The sequence below is a fragment of the Pipra filicauda genome, unplaced genomic scaffold (genome assembly GCF_003945595.2).
Source record: "Pipra filicauda isolate LSUMZ 115617 unplaced genomic scaffold, ASM394559v2 scaffold179_size1759329_pilon, whole genome shotgun sequence".
In the NCBI taxonomy this organism is placed as follows: domain Eukaryota; kingdom Metazoa; phylum Chordata; class Aves; order Passeriformes; family Pipridae; genus Pipra; species Pipra filicauda.
Window position 1 is genome coordinate 463,072 of NW_024104286.1, and position 12,952 is coordinate 476,023.

General features: G+C 41.1%; 1 long non-coding RNA gene across 4 annotated transcripts; it reads right to left on the bottom strand.

Moving 5' to 3' along the window:
• Positions 1–1,620: 1,620 nt before the first annotated feature.
• LOC120322981 lies at positions 1,621–12,750 on the bottom strand. Of its 4 annotated transcripts, none has more exons than XR_005563009.1 (4): positions 12,326–12,750; positions 11,964–12,065; positions 6,182–8,100; positions 1,621–4,585 (listed from the first exon to the last, which is right to left on the bottom strand). It is a non-coding gene; the product is annotated as an uncharacterized LOC120322981 (long non-coding RNA). The 4 variants fall into 4 exon arrangements; XR_005563012.1 differs by having other exon boundaries at positions 6,182–6,933; positions 7,942–12,065; XR_005563011.1 differs by having other exon boundaries at positions 6,182–12,065; positions 12,491–12,750.
• Between the last annotated feature and the right edge of the window lie 202 nt (positions 12,751–12,952).

Here is a 12,952-nt window from a genome sequence, read left to right on the forward strand (position 1 = left end):
TGAGTCAGCAATGTCATCTACTTTCATCCAGAGCTGGGATACATCTCAAGAACATTGCTCCAGGCCCCGGTGGGTCATTTTGTCTTTGCACACCTCCAGGACTCCACTTCTGAAAAAACCCAAAGCCTTCATTTTTTAGAAAATTTGTTTTTTCCTCTTTATCATGCAGTGTTTACATTGCCAGGCAGCAGCTGCTGCAGGCAGATAAAACATAGTTTAGCCTTACAGTGTCACATCTATCTCAGCTAAATTATTGCATTGCTATGATCTTCATAGGGCAAGGAGGTTCAGTAGCAGAAAGATGTTGTTGTTTATGAGACTCTAATGATGACTAGTTTAGGCTAAATCAAAAGCCAGAGAGTACACTGTATTGCTAAGTCTTTGACACCATTTCCATAGCTGCTTGCTAGCTTTGAAAAAAATGTCTTCTGCGTATGGTTAGGAGCAGAAGTAAAAGCCTTCCATAATTCTGTGCTAGAGTTAAGCAATACTAGATTCAAATGTTTCATTTGTTATCTAAAAGTTTATAATTTGTCTTTGATTCAGATTTCTCTGCAGAAGCAACAAAGTTTACCCATAACAAAACAGATCCTTACAACATAACTCAAGCCCCAGCTGTTTAAACAGCTTTTTTTTTAAAATGAAACAAAAACCTAACAAAATACACCCCCCAAAAACCCAAACCAACCAAAAAGAAACCAAACCAACACCCAAAACAAACAAACAAAAAAAACCAACAAACAAAAAATTCCCAACCCCCCAAAACCAGGAGCATCATCAGATCTATTTTGATCTATTTAAGAGCCTTTTTTGTAGCATCTGTTGCAAGTTCAGGTTAATTTGAATATGAGCAGAAAAAGCCAGAGAGGCAATGGGCCCCAAAAGGAGTGAATATGTGTGGCACATGTTAATCCTCCAACTTGCTTAAGGATTCAAATCCACCAGGGAGCACAAATTCCATCCGTGGCTCTGCTGCAAATTCAAGGCTTGAACAGCGAGCCTTGCTGTGTGCAGCAAGGTGAGCACGGACATGAACCAGCATCCTGCCTTCCTCCTTGCAGCAGAACAAAAATAGGGAAAGCTGAGACTGCCCAAGACTGGGATTGGTGCAGTTTCTGTTCCAAACAGCCTTGTTATACCCATCAGGCTACAGTGACCTCATGAAAGTGTCTGCACAGTGAAAACCAAGAAAGCCTTACCTGCATCTTTTGACATGAGAATACTGAGTGGTTTCGTTGGCTGGTTTGAGGCTTGCTTTTTTTGCTTTTCCCCTGAATTCGAAATATCTTACACATCTTGCATGATAAAGGAGGCTATAGGAGCATGAATTTAATGGAAAGAAGACTATGGCATTTTAACCAACCGTATTGTCAGGAACAGCAGTGTAACGTGAAATGAGGACGATGGTAATTTAAGCCCACGAGGCCTTCAATACACAATTTACAGCTCATCAGTAATCCACCCTTGGCAGTCCATGAGTGGGGTTGCCTGTGCTGAGATTTGGTGACAGAAGTTAAAAACAGTAGCTATAAAACTGTTACTTTTATCTGGGGAGAGCTCCTGTCAAAAGCTCTTTCTGACAAAAGCTATTTCTGTCAAAACAGAGACTGCACAGCTACATAGGCATTTGGACAAGGTTTTATTATTATTTCTCTTTGATGAAGTTTCACTTCACATTCACATTCTTGGAACTGAAATCTTTCCAGTTTTCTTAGGAAAAAAAAAATTAATTGTACTCAAACAAATTAGGGATTTAAATTTGAAAAAGCAAGCTGTAGTATTGGGAAGTCTCCAGTGGGCTCCCCCACCTTCTGTTTTCCTGAGGCTCTCAGTATCCTACCAGATAGATATGTGTCATGAATACACAAAGGGTAAGAAAGTCTTATCCACTACCTATAGAAAATAATACCATACTTGGCTGGCACAGCAAGCTGCACTGTTCTGTCATTGTATTCATAGCATGAAAAGAGAAAAGCAAGACACTGAATAAAGGTATCAGGTGTGACACTTCCTCAGCATAGACCTCCCAGTATGTCACCACTTCTATCTCTAGAACAGAAACAAAATCAGACTACAAACCCACAAATTTCAATCCATTCATGTTCCTGAATCTTTTTTCAGTTACCAGAAGAAAGCCCCTTTATGACAAAAAATTTCTCTTTCATTAGATGCATTACTGGCAGCAAGAACGGTTCTCCTGGGTACCAGCCTTCCACCAGCTTCTGTCCATCCATGAGAATAAACTTGCAGTCACCCACCTGTCACCTCCCTACTCCCTGCTGGAAAGACAAGACTGCATCCAAAATCACATCACCAGCCCCTCTCTCTGTTCCCATGCCCCACATTCATGCCCACCACTTGCCACCAGTCCGCTCTTGAGTGTCAGCGCAAAGACCTTTGCTGGGACTGCTGGTGAAAAGGATCCACTGCTGACAGAGGACAGAAAACAGGGAACAGATTCAAATCTCAAAGAAATACCTCAGGAGAGAAAAAGAGCTTTATTCAACAACAGCTCATATGACAAGGGTCTGAAGAACACTCCCACCTGAATGCTGCTGTCTACTTAGTGGCTACACAGGACCATGAATTGTGCCTCAAACCAAGGCATTTCCATCCACACTAAGGCAGGTTGAAGGAGCCACAAGAAACAGCAAAATGTGAACAAAGATGACTCCTTACACATTGAGATTTTCCCTTTTGGCTTGCATGTCTAACCTGAGACAGGAATTCAGCCCCTGCTGAATACAGGCTGACAGCTCGGTGGGGCACATTTACTTTGAGAAAGGTGAACAAGGACAGTAACTCAAAACTGTCACAGTGGCAGATTGGAGGTCCGTGCAAAACACAACATATGAATTCAATGTGTTTCCTAATCACAGGTCCGTGTTTTGCACGCTGTGTCCAAACAACCTTGGGCTGTCAGTCTGTTGACAGTAGTAGCCTGTACATGTGTTGGGCTCCATAAGGCTGAAGGTTCCCCATTCCACCATAAGAAAGCCTATCTGCCTCCCTGGTCCTAGTGCTGAGTTTTACCTTCCCAGCTCCAAGTGCTTTCCTGATTACGCTGTATGTAATTCAGGTTTTCTTCAACTGCTTTGTGCCATGGATGATATTTAAAAGAGCAAGTCGTCATCTTCTTTTGTCAGCTTGTGGTGTATTTCATCTCCCACTATCTCATAAAGTGACAGTTTGATTATAATGTAATTACTTTTTTTTAGTGAACCTAGTGCATAATTTTTATTTCCAGATGGGTTTATATTCCTTATATTTAAACTCATTATGAACAAGAAGACTGCACAGGAAAAATACAAAGTAAGCTGCCTTATTTTTTCTTTAAAAGGTGAACATTTTGAAAGGCCTACAAAGTGAGGGAAAATATACCAATGTCACATGGTAGAAAAGATTAATTTCAAACATAAGAGCACAAATGAGCTTGAGAGCCCTTCGAGGTATTTACATGGAAATTGAAAAAATAAATGTTTAATTTTCATTGCTTGGAATCTGGTAAAATCTAACAGGTTACATAGCTTCTACATCCAAGAATCGAGAGCAAGGATCAGAGAGCAGCTCCAAACAACTATGGCAGGAGTTGTGCCAGTTCACAGATTGGTGAAATGAAAGTCTTTTTTATACAGTCAAGTCTCCAAGCCTCCTGTGGCTGGGTACTTGCCAAGGAGCTCGTTTGCAAGTCAAGTATTATTTGTTGATGCTAAGAAGCACAAGCTGATACATTTTGCCAAAACATGTGACAAGAAAATCCATGTAAATCAGCAGTGCTTTGCTGCAGAAACTGTGGTTCCTCTCTGAAAATTGTCTTAGTAAAATGGCACCCTGGGGTCTCCTGTTTATTGCATCCCAGTGACATCCAAATCAAACATGATCAGCTCAGACGCAAGTGATAATGATTTTTTTAACTGCTGCTGCTTTGAAAATAGAAATAAAATTGTACAGTCAAGACATGCTTTCTGGCTTACACATTGGCAGTGTAGATCCTACAACTGGTATTTAGTCAATAATCCTTTTTATGACTCACAATGCAGTTTCTTTTCTATCATCCTGTTTGCAGTTTATTGGCATTACGGGAAAAAATACATTCAGAAGAAAAAAAAAGTAATCCCAAAGCCAACACATTAACTTGCCCCAAAATTGAAATTAGATCCTCATAAGGGTCCATTTCTTTAGCAATGCTTTTACATCTGCTCAAGTACTTACTCATGCATCTCTTCTGTCCAAACTAGAGGTGCAAGGCAATGTATTATGTCGGTAACGTATTTGCTTTTTCTGAAGTGAGAAATTGTTTAAATAAGAACTAACAGAATTGAACACTTTACAGAATGGGTGTAAAACAGAAGCAAGAGATACCATGAGTGTACCCACTTCTTTTGTCGTTTTGCCACTCGTGACAGTGCAGATGTGGCTGGATAATGGTGACATTTGAAGTTTGTGACTTGTATAACTTATCAGCACCACCAATCAGGCTGCAACCTGGGAGCAAAGGACCTGCTGCTGCAAACTGCCGTGCTTTCCTCTTGCAACACCTCAGGCCTCTTCCTCTTTGACCAGAGGTTGGTTCAAAATATATTTCCTGAAAACAAACAGATTATTGCTTTAGAAATATATATATATATATACACATATGTTCTTTTTCCCCAAAACAGTTCTAGGCTCATTTTCCCATATTTCTAGGTTTTAGGCTGCTGATAAGCAGCTTAATATGCTGTAACAAGAATATCGCTTGCTTTTCATGCAGTATCTGTCCAGCAGTTCTCCTGGGACACTTTAAACTAGCATGTAAGATTTTGACATTCCAGGCACGTATTCTACCTTATTCTATTGCCTTGCCACAGACTTCAGTACACCAACTTAATTGTTCATTTGTCTGGGCCTGTCAATTCCTCCATTTCCACACTCCCCCTTCAGTATGAGCCTCCTGTTAGGTGGTGGGAAAACTCAGAGATTATCGCATACCACAACATCATTTATTTACTCTATCAAACAGGAACTATTGATTGATTCAGCTTGTTCAATAGCAAACCTGCAACATTATTTTAGCAAGAAATAGCTTAGTTCTACATAAGAATTGGACCCTAGGAATTCGGATGAAAGATATGAAACACCATTGCTTTACTGTTACCTTTTCAAGTGAAAAAATTAACACTGTAATAACAAAATCTAGACATTGTTAAGAAAAGAAAAGGGGAAATCATCTGAGAGAAAAATCAGAGATAAAAACAACTTGTGTTAAAGCCTAGCAGCCCCTGGGGGTGTCATGAAAGCTTATGAATAGATGAAGCATTTCTAGTAATTACAATGAATTGAACAAATACTGTCAACTTCAGGTTTGCCGCAAAATATCTTTTAAAAAAAAGGACAACTGAATTTTAAATTTTTTATTTTTACTGAAACCAAGTCATTGTCTCAATTAAGCGACTAGGATCTGCCTAGCAGAAAATCTCTTTTGTGTGGTATTTTCAACACTTAAGAAATAATCCCAAATAATTTTTCCCCTTTTTCTTCTTTTAAACACATTTCCTACACTAACTATTCCCTTCCTCCTCAATCAACTCAGATGAGCAGTTTTTGTAGACGATCTACAAAGCATCAGAAAACCAGTATCAGTATTGAAATTACCTTTAAAAGAAAAGTAACTGGAGGAAGTCAGACAGAATTCAAAGACTCATGCTATTGCACACTCAAATTTCATTTTAAAGCCCCCAGTAAGACTTAAAACACTGTCCCTGCAGATTCCTCCAGACTCCACTTCCACTTAGTTTCTCTTTTGCCACATATTTTGGTTATTAGTCAATGCTGAGGCATCAGATTTTTTCCTGCTCTTCCAGCAGAGGCCACTGAACAGCCCAGGGACATAAACACTGACAGGAGGCTGTGGCTGTAGAGTTTACACATCTACAAAACAAGGATTTTGCAGAGTAAAGCCATAGATGGGACTGGATAAGGCAGTGATAAAGTTGGGACCCTTCTCTTTATCCAACACTGAAGAGCAGCTCGACTTCAACTTGCCTGACTCTTTTGCCCACCTTCCAGAAATATGAGTAATAGCTGAATCTGTTTCCTTATGTATTTAATTATTCCTTTGTTTGGTTTCGTTCCATTCTGAAAAAGAACTGAAATAAAAATTATAATTATGATGGCAAAAAGGACACTTGAAAGCAGCACTTACCAAAATTTCTATTGTAAAAGTGCAAAGGATGCATCTTGAACTAAGGCCACAGCATCGGTCCTTCAGGATGTAATCCAAAGCAGCCTTCAGCTTCTTCATATCAGTGTAACATGAGAAATTTATTCACAAGTGGCACTGGACTAGATAATTTTGCAGTTGTGTTCTCCTCAAATGTAGAATTGGTCCAGAGGTCAGAGCCTTGTCCAGCTAAGCAGCCATCAATATGGTGACAGTTTTACAAAACAAAATGCTGAAGTTTCTGTTAAAAACCAACTCCATCAAAGGAGAAAAAAAAATATGTCAAGAGTCTTATTATATGACTACATTAAGAAGATTTCTTTAATCAATACATGGTATACAGTCCACATAATTCAATTTGAGAAAATTTTAACTAGATTATATCTTGGCAAGAAGACCTTTTAGGTCATTTTAAACTCAATTTTTATCTGTCCAAATAATGAACTCTAGAAGGTTAAGAGATTAGCACTTCAGAGTATGTTTTAGTGCAATCAAAGCTTTCCTGAGAGGAGGCTATTGTACTGAAAATTGTCAGAATCTTGTCTGGATTATCATATAGACAAGAAAAACCCCAAGAATTAATATCTGACACTTTTCTCTGACAAGATGAAATAAGGCACAGACAAAGTGCTAAAAGAAATGCAGACAGTAATTTCCATTAATGAAAAAGCTTACCTCAAAGTGGTTGAAGGAATGCTAGGAAAAAGTAAAGTAATCATTTCCCCAGCACACAACTATAAAGTGAAGAAAATATAAATCTGTAAGAAGTTATTTAAAATATAAGTAAATATCTTATTTTTCAAAAGTAATTCTTGACTCTCTTTTTAGTCATAAATGATTACTGTCTTCCTTTGGATTTTTTTCTTTTCTATGTATGTCAAAATCACAACCCGACTTTTACTCTGTGTTTTTGTTTTCATCTTTAGGGGAAAGTAGCATGTGCAAATCCCAGTATTTCTGTTCCCTCTGGCTTGCACTTCCACACACAGAAAGTGGGAGGAGGAAGAGAACTAAGAGGCAGCCTGACCTGCTGCCCTGCCAGAAGGGAGGATCCCATCCTATGTGTGTCAGTTTGACAGTCTTGTGTCACGTGCACTCTTTTGAAATCACCAGCAGCTGAAATACCACCAGGTCCCCGGGAATTCTACTTCCAATCTCCACCATCTTTCCTCACCGAGAAGTTTTATTTTTACTTCTAGTGCAGGGAAACCCACTCCCCCCGAGGATGGGGAGAATTGAGCATTTTCTTACCACCACAGTCCTTTACCTACTGACAGGCCACCATGTCACCTGTCTCAGTAATTTATACCAAACTGTTCATGTCCTCCAGCCCTTTCTGATGCTGTCCAGTCTCTGACCACCTCATGGACACGGGAAAAGCTGCCTTGCAGTGTGCTGCCCCAGCTCTGAGACCCCATGCCCATGGTGGGGGCACAGGGGTACATGCAGAAGCCAGGCTGACAGCTCCAGCAGGCACTTTGGGTAAGGAGCAGCTGCTGCAGCAGAGCCACCCGTGCCTTGTCCCAGTGGGACACAGGGTGTCCTGGCTGTGCACTCCATGAGAACTGGGCAGTGCTGCAGCTCACAGCTCTGGCCCCAGAGGAGACTGCTGTCCTCACTGCTGCAATCTGCCATCACTCAACAGTGCGGCCCATCAGTGATGAGGGAAGGCTGATGGACACACCAGCTGCAGAGGAACAGCCCTACAGGACTCCTTGGGGAGCCACAGCCCTGCAACTTACACTCAGGTCAGCAAGAATTGCAGTCCAAGAGCCTTTTGCCTTTAAATTCTCTGGCTTCACCTGGCATTTGAGAAAGGTAAGCTGCTCCATGCTGGCATGCTGTATAGGAAAAGCCTATGGGAGCCTCGGGAGAAGAATGGCTGTATTCCTGCAGGGACCCTAAATGGAAATCCCAAAAAACATTAAAACCAGGAAATGGTGGTGTAATCCCTCCATATTACGAAAACCACTACAGTCTGCATTTACTGTGAATGCTGTATCAGGCTGCAAGAAAGTTCTTTTGCTAGTGCCAACAGACAGCCCATGTGTCATCTCTGGCCATCAGCCTCATTACTGTTTCTGGAGGGTCTGTTTTCCTACTGCCTGATACAGTCACACGTGACTTACTTACATTCTCTGTATGATGAATGGGTAACTTTGGTTATCCAGAAGAAGGGCAATTAAAAACAACACGAGGCCAACCAGACAGAGATAAGTGAATATTAAAGCATCTGGGCAGACCAGGTGCTTGAAGATATCACTGAAAAGGTCTTCAAGTAAAAAATAAAAAACAAAACCCCAACGAATTACCACCTTGACAGATTATTAAATGTTTAAAGCTTCTGGCAATGAAAGCTGCTAATAAAGAAACAGTGTAAACCAGAAGACAACAGTAGAAACAGTAATTATACTGCAGAATGATTAAAAAGCACACAGCTATAATGACTCTAATCTATTTTATGAGAGGAACTCAAAGGTTCAGCATTCAAAAAAATAATCAATTAGGGAGCAGGGGAGATGGAAAAAAATCTATTTAAACTGAATTCCTAAAATCAAGTGATAAATCAGTCATGAATAATTGTAGGAATTACTGCAGCTCACCATGTTTTGATAACACTGGCTACTCCATCAGAGACTGAGGAAAAACTGCTCAGTTTCTCAGCATCCAAAGGGACTCCACAGAGTAGTCTGTGAGAAATTGTTGTGCTCAACAAATTGTGCTACTTGGCTGGAAGAATATCCAGCATGACCAAAGTTAAGATCTTGGTTTGGAGAACTTTTCTTGCTACTTTCAGTTCAGTGGCACCTAAGAGGCAGGCTCCTTAACTCTTAACCACTTGAAGATATTGTCTCTTTTCCTCTCCCTGCTCTTCCTTTACGTTTTTCCTCCCCCAGATAGGAGGTGTTCACCTATCAGCTTCTCACAGTGATGCTAGCTGAGAAAATGCTGTTCTTGGATATCTGCCATGACTCCTTTCCTCTGCAGAAGCCAAAGAGTTCAAAGGAAGAACATGAGGAGGATGCATGGGAAAATCTGTGGTGATTCCCAGCCCTTCCTCTCACAAAGCACTGTTCCTTGGAACAAGATTTGTGTGCTTGAACATGGTATTTCACACACTCCTTCATGCTTATGGCCAGGCAGCAGGATCCCACCCCTCATCACTTACTCTCTCCTTAGCTGCTGAACTTGGATAGCTTCTGCCTTGGGAGGAGGGTGTCCTCCAGACAGGCACTTATGTGATGAAAAGCCAGCTCTCACCCAGCCAACTGTTCCTGCTCCTAGGAAGTGATGCTCGCTGTTAGGTAAGGGAAGAGCTTCAGGTGATGCACCCCCTGCCCCAATCCAGTGCAGGGTGGTCCCTGGGCAGCACAATACCGGGCTCTCCCTCCCCTTGGCTTCTCCACCCTGCTCCCTTCCAGATTCCTCACACCGCATCAGCTCCTCGTAACTGCACCGATGTTCATGGTCACCTGCCCCTCTGAGAAACTGCCCTCAGAAGGGAGATTGTTTTCACTGCACTATCGCTGGGTCCTGAAACTATTGGCAGGGAATCAGCAGGAGAGACAAAGACTGGCGTGGGCAGCAGCCTGGACTTGGGTCAGATTGAGTGTGCAAAGAAAAAACTTGTACTGAAAACTTTCTACACCTGAGCAAAGAACTGTATTATTCTAAAGGTAAAAATATGTTACTCTGTTTCCCTATTTGTCTCCTCCTTGTTCATTCTAGTGAGATTATTTTATATATTAAAAAACAGGGCCTTTCTATATCTTTTATTCCTGTAGCTCTTTCCTCCACTGTTCCATTTGCAAAAAAAACTTTGAAACACAGAGAACCTGACACTATCAGATATCTGCCCTCCAAATATCAGAGAAAAAACCCCAATAGCTTCCATTCCACAAATATTGATATGTCTATATGAAAAAATCTTTCATATGGGCTCTTTTTAGCATGGTGGTGTTGGAGACTTGGTCTGACTGACATGTCTTGTTTGCTATTACCCCCTTCAAGGCCTGTGTGTGCCAGGATGAGATCCCTGCTCCTCCGTCTTGTTCAGAAGATGCTGAAATGCTTCTGAGAGCAGAGGATTGGATTTGACTAAATGTACCAGATGCAAGGATTAAGTATGAAATATAAATAGCAAGAATGTGGATCAGATCACATGAAAAAGCAATCTGTGTGTCAAGATAAAAATATAATTTTTCCTCTGATGCTTTCCTACGTAATTTCTGGTTTTGTATTTTAAATAAATACATTAAAGGAATTTTTAATATTGTGATTGAGTACCTCAACTTTCTGTAAAGTAGGTATTATACCCTTAACAACCAAATATTTAAAAATTCAATTTCAGAAGAAGGGGAGAGATAAACCAACTCCAGGAAGGACTTAGCTGTGCCAAAGCTGCTCTGCTTCTCAACATCTCCCCAGAAAAAATAAGCATTGATCATTATCACCATACTATCCCTCCTAATTTGCTTACTGTTCAAATTTCAGAGTGGGATGCAATTAATTAATATGGGTTTACATGTGCTATGTTTTTAGACCTAGTATCTATTGACAGCCACTTGACATTAATTATTTGTATTATTGACCTCTTTGCATCATAGAAAGCTCTCTGGAGAAGAGCTTGGGAACATACCAGAGGTGGAGAAGCACAGTTGCTGAAGGCAGGTAGGGAGATGCTGCGGTTTCACCTGTGCAGACTGGGAGGGCAAATATTGCAACACTCTGAGCTCAGGGTGCTTTAGTTATTGCTATTGTTTTCATCAGTGAGGCTCAAAATGGAGGAAAAGCGGCCTCAGTTGTTTTAAATCCTCGCTTCAAAGGCATAGTGTGACCCTACTGAGCTTTGGGATGTGCCTGTGGCACAAAAGACAGTGAGAGACTTCCCTCGCTGCATAGAGGTGTGAAAAAGCAGCCCAGGCCACCCCAGCTGGGCACTCACAAGTAGGTGAACTGAAAGTTAGACAAGTCCCCGAGTATTCCAATAGGGATGCATACATACAAAATTAGCAAATAAACAAGTCAGATAATAATCAGAACATCAAACTTCAGAAACAGCACCAGAGAGACAAAGTTCTAGTTGTAGGGACACAAATCAGATAAACCTGAGCACCACTGCCACAGGTGGAGCAACAAAGCCTCAATGACAAAAATGGGGCAGGTACCAGTCTGAGGGCAGATGATCTCCACAGAGATGCTAATGGACAGCAGTCAGGAGAGCAACCTTGACATAACTTGGGTCAGTGTAAGACCTTCAGCTGTCTGAGAAGGCCTCACCCAAAAGCTCATAATGCAGGGAGGAAATTAGCAATGATGAAGATTCCTTAGGCTGACCATCAGCCAGATTAGAATGCAAGAAGGGGAATATTAAGAGACCTTGAGGGCAGGAGTCAGCTTGAAAAAAAATAAAAAGATACAAAAATTTGTGACTCTGGAGACAGACATTGGAACAGGAGAGTGGTAGTCAAAACCCAGCTAGAAATTCAAAAAGTTGCAGGCCTTTGATAATGTTTGAATGTCTACTCTTGTAATTTACATTGTTGGTATTCATCTGGAACACATATTTCACTGATTGTTTTTCAATTATTTTTTATTAAAAAAAAAAAGTACATCAAAATACTTGGATCATGATTCTATTTAACCACATAAGTTGTACAAGCCTTTTCCTGAGAAAGTAGGCAAAATAAATGACACACATTGGATAGTAAGGAATGAAGGTATCAAAGAAACAAATTGCCCAGAGAAAATATTTCCTACTCACCTGTAAGTGTTGAAGTTGGGGTAAGCACCCACCCAATACTCTCATGCTGCAGTGAGCTGAGACAGGATGCTCACCTTATTTTTCCTTTGCCTTCTTCAGGCACTAGACCAAAGACAGGAATCAAATAAGAGAAGATTAAAACCTTTCCACTCAGAGAAAAGTTCTCCCCTTAGTTACATGAGCAATAGTAAGAAATTCAGTTTTTTCCTCTCCACATGCATTACACTGTGCAGTAGATTTTAGGGCGGTGCAAACAGAGGAAACTTAATACCAATAGAGGATGCTGCTTCCCAGCCAACAGCACATGGGCAGAGAGCCACCACTGGAGGTACCACTGCTCTCCAGGTCAGAGGAAGACACACCTGTGCTTTTCATATTTATGGCTTCTTCTGTGACTCTGCAGCAGAAAACAGGAAGCGACTGCAGATCATGGAGCTATTTAATGATGAAATACCGTATTAATGACCACCAGAACAGATTTAGAAGCTTCAAGCTTTAGCAGCTGTCCCTAATCATTTATCACTTACACCCCAAGAAATGCAGCAGCAGAGCCTTTGTCTCCTTCCCACTAGGTGACTCTCGCTTTTTGGGGGTTTTTCCTTTTCACAGTCAGATGCCAGCTCACTCCTCTTCCTCTCATTTTGCTTTAAGCACACGATGCAACTCCCAGAGGTCTGCTGGTATCCTCTGTACCCCAAACCCAACCTCGAAAGCTCCCTCTCAGACTGAAATGCACGTTTGTCTCTGGCGGCCTTGCTCCGTTCTGCGGCGTGCTTCGATTGCCAGAGCAGCCAGCTGGGGCAGTAAGTTAGAGAAAGACATCGTTCCCATAGTAACTCATTTTCTCTACCCACTCATTAGATTAACACATTTTAGATCAAAGGTAGACATGAAAATATCTCAGAAATGATAGTCCAAGGCTTTACTTAAATACGAACTAAATCCACTGCACTATCTCAAAAAGCACTGCTTAATATCAGCACATACAT